At 42.5% G+C, this 4,243-nt stretch overlaps 1 long non-coding RNA gene across 1 annotated transcript; it reads right to left on the bottom strand.

The window, feature by feature from the left end:
* Nucleotides 1-962: 962 nt before the first annotated feature.
* On the bottom strand, nt 963-3,915 carry LOC120736353. Its single transcript, XR_005696477.1, has 3 exons — nt 3,812-3,915; nt 1,506-1,776; nt 963-1,012 (listed from the first exon to the last, which is right to left on the bottom strand). It is a non-coding gene; the product is annotated as an uncharacterized LOC120736353 (long non-coding RNA).
* Between the last annotated feature and the right edge of the window lie 328 nt (nt 3,916-4,243).

Genomic DNA, 4,243 nt, shown 5'->3' with positions numbered 1-4,243 from the left:
AGAAGTTTGTTTCAGAAGCGATGCTCTGTGGTGACATCAGTAATTACGTCCTCATGTTTATCCTCTAATCCCTGCTCAGGATGAGTGGGCGGGATTGAGACGGAAAGTTTGTTCCCTGCACAAACAAAAAATATGAAAAAGTATCAGATGTGAGACAATGAAGATTTCAGAACAAAAGGAGTTAATCATCAGCACACTAAGTGAGCAAATGATTCAGAGTGTTACCTTTAGCTCTGTGTCGATATAAAGACACCATGAAGAGAGTGGAAATGAAATATGGACAGAACACCACCAGGTGGAGGACCACTCTGATAGCAAGGTGGAGGGTGGAGGAGTGAGAGGCCAGTGTTGTGGAAGAGGGAAGAGCAGAGGTGATGGGCTTCACTGTGGCTGTAGGTTTTCCTGCAGAGAGAATCCCACCTGTTCAGGTGAATATGTGGATGAAATAAGAGGTGAAATCAGAGTGAAGCTCCTCACCTGTGACAGTGACCCAGCTGGATGGAGACTCTCCATGACCGCTGATGTCACACTTGTAGAGGCCTTCATCAGACCTGGAAACATGCTGGATGGTCATGTGACCTGTAGGCTGCTTCCTGATGAGGGAGCCATCTTTATAGAAAGCAGCTGGGAGGTTGGAGGGAGTGGTCTTTGTTTTACAGAGCAGAGTGACGTCATCTCCCTCCATCACAGGGAGGACAGGACTCAGAGACAAACTACAGCATTTCATCCATTTACACACAGCTTCATCAACACTAACTCCACACACTCAGCTTACCAGTGACTGTCAGCTTAACCATGTTACTGATGGGACCCTCTCTGTCTGATAGGTAAAGTGTGATGTTACAGAAATAACCAACCAATCTTCCCCACCCATCTCCACACTGAGTCCTCTGTTGTTTGCTTGTGTTTCTCCTCAGAGTCCATCCAGCAGAGCTGTCGTCCTCCTCACAGCTCAGAGACACAAAGTCTCCTTCAAAGAACTGAGAGCTGCTGGGACTCACAGTCAGACGAGCTGTGAGTAAGAAGATACATCAGATTGACTGAACTGCTCACATCAGCAATCCTTGTACTGGATGTTTAATGAAGCAGAAATGATTTCTTAAACAAGACTGATTGTCAAAAAGTGTGACTTGTTGGTATATTTGATTGAAGTAGGACATAAAAAAAAGTGTACTTTATTGATCCCCATGGGGAAATTCCTCTCTGCATTTAACCCATTCACTCAGTGGGCAGCCATTGGACGCAGTGTGTGGGGACGATACCTTGCTCAGAGGTACCTCAGGGTAGGTGTTCAGGGGAATCGAACCCCCGACCGATCATGGGGTCACCACTCTACCTACTGAGCTATCCCCGCCCCATTAAATCATTTCGATTATCAGGAGGAATGAGATAACACTGACATTATTTAGAGGGAGTCTGTCTGCAGTTAGCTGCAACTGGTTCTTACTAAATGTGTCTTGGAAGAGTGAGTCAGGTTTACAGTGTGACAGAAGAAGGTTACTGACCTTGGTTTGTGGTGCAGCTCAGCAGTGAGATCAGAACTAAAGAGAAATTAAACTCAGGTTAGTTCAGAGTTTCACATTCAACAAGACAGCAGAGGCATGAAAAACACAGAGTGAGCTTACAGAGCAGACACAGCAGAGACGTTTCCTCCATCCTGCTGCTCAATGATATCAGACCAGCTCTGAGATCAGCTAACGCAAAAACCTTCCTCCTTCTCCTCTTCTTCCTCCTTGTGTTTGACTTGGTGTCAGCATTCCCTTTTCCCCCAAAACTCTACAAATACAAAAAGCAGAACCTCAGTAGTTGCTCAGAGGGGTGTGTTTTGCAGTTTCTTTGTCATAAATAAAAAAGAATCTGAGCTACATTATTGAAAGGATTGATTTTAATAATAGGTTTTTCAGATCGATAGAAACTACTTGTGTCTCCCTGTGAGAAATGAGCCAGATTTTTCTCCTGCTGTCAAAACGTGAATAAACTGTGACATCAAACTGGCAATCACACTTTAGATGAGCTGCTAAGAAGTCACTTCTTATTGTATCTGAAACATAAATGGTCATAAATCAGGGATGTGATCACCACTAACTGATATGCTGGTGGGATTTTCATGTGTTTTTGTGTGTCCATGACACTTTCTGATCAGTAGTTATGTGCAATACCACTGATTTCCTTTCCAATCGGATACCAAGTAAAATTCAGGCGATACTGATCCGATACCTCATAATGATTCATAATGATTACAGGACGTCAGGTTACTTGTTCTTATCACTTAATAATGCAGAATTATCACATAGAAATAAAAAACATTTTTTTGAACACCTTGCCTGCCCGCAGCACTAAAGGACTAAAGGACGTCTGTCTCAGCACCTGACCCTGTCCACCCCTCCTCTTCAGTTCATCTCAACATAAACATAAACAGTATGATTTACTCTGAGGTGTTTGACGATTTTAGTGGTGTTACCACAACACCTCACTATCTTGCCACATTTACCACAAACCGCGTCTTGGCTGTTAGTGGAGGTAAAGTACATCGGCCAATGACTCCATTTACACACAACCATTGTTGTGAGTGTATGCACCAAGGGGCAGCGACACATTTATAAAGCCATATTTCACATATGACTATTAAAGGCGGAAGAGGAAGTAGTTCCTTCCAATGTAGACAATCCGAATTATATCGTTTCTTTCCACTGTGTATCTGTTAACGATAAACTACAAATTTACCTTAAATTACTCAAATATCGAGATTTTAAAATGAGAATCGATTCTAGAACATAAATGACTGGTATTGGATGAATCGATATTTCAGTTTTGATCTGCACACCACCACTGATAAGCAGCAGGTATGGTGGATGTTCAATAGAGACACTATGTGAGTGCTCTAAGTGTTAATTCAAGTGATGGCATGGGGAAGGAAACTGTACAAATTTGTGTTTGTTTCGGTGCACTGTGCTCTTGAGCGCCTAGCAGAGTTGGAACAGCTTGCATTTAGGGTGTGAGGTTCATTATTGTTCCTTCATTCATTTTATGAGGTGATAAAACATTCATGCCTAATCTTATGAATTAACAATGAAAGCCTCATGATGTCAATAACTTAACTCTGACCTTTGAACTTTACTCATCCACAACCTTCTTGCTGTGAGGCAACAGTACTAACCACTGGAGCACCGCGCTTTTACTTTTTAAAATTCTTTTAGGATGAAAATCTTTCGGGTCTATTTACATTTTTGTAGAATTTTTTTTGTTGTTGTTTCTTTTGTTTTTACTTATAAGTGATTCTCTAAGTGCTGTACCTTTCTGTAGGTGCTTTCTAGTTTGTTTTTCCTTCTTTTGTTTTCTTAGGGGAGGGGGCGTGTTTTATAAGTAAGGTTTGAAGAGAGAGAAAAAAACAGCGGTTTGTTTACTTCCTATATGAACGGGAACCGCCCACAGATTGGCTGAATGATTTCCGTGTGATTAGTTTTTTTATTGAAAAAAAGAGCGCCATCAATCAGCTATTTAAACGAAACATGTTTACTTTAATGTAAAATCGCAACATAAAAATCTTAACGAATAAACAACTGTCAGTTAAGGTGCCTCGCAGCAGTCTCGGCTCCTCCGCTGGTCCGGAAAACTCCAGAAAGTTCTGGAGCCGGTAAAGAAGCTTCACCGGAACCGGCGCGCTCATTCAGAGTAGTTTTCACCGTGGTCGTGTTGGCGGTACGTGGCTGAGAGCTCGTGAGTAACTGACGGAAAACCTGTAAAAGATAAACGTTCACCGGCTGCTCTGTTTTTACTGACACATTGAACGTGACCGTCGCTCTTTACTTACCGTTAATAATCTGTAAAGCGCTAACGTTTTAACGGGTTGACGGTACGAGCTGGTACAGCAACGTCACATCATTTTCTGCCGTAGTTTAAAACGACGGTAAACAAACATATATTTTTTCGTAAATCTCTACTGTGCAATGTAAACTAACTGGACTCCGTGACTTTAATCCTGCGTCTATTCCCTCCTCATTCTTTGCTGTTTTAGGTTAAGCGCAAATGGCTGTTCTAACGTTTTCGTGGCCCTGCTGGATTCTGATGCTCGTTGTCGTCGCCACCGCGTCCACTTTCGCCGGTGAGATTTCGCCTCGGCGCCGAAGCGAACAAAACAAATCACTCCGCTGACTGTGCAAACCTCTATGTGTGATTGAGTATTCGGTGCCTTTTATTGGTTGGAAAAATGTTCCAAAATCTCAAAGTTGTGGTCACGTCACGT

This window comes from Simochromis diagramma, unplaced genomic scaffold (genome assembly GCF_900408965.1).
Source record: "Simochromis diagramma unplaced genomic scaffold, fSimDia1.1 OVJJ01000703.1, whole genome shotgun sequence".
Taxonomy (NCBI): domain Eukaryota; kingdom Metazoa; phylum Chordata; class Actinopteri; order Cichliformes; family Cichlidae; genus Simochromis; species Simochromis diagramma.
Note: the sequence above shows the minus strand (reverse complement) of the source record. Positions and strands in the feature narration are given on the sequence as shown.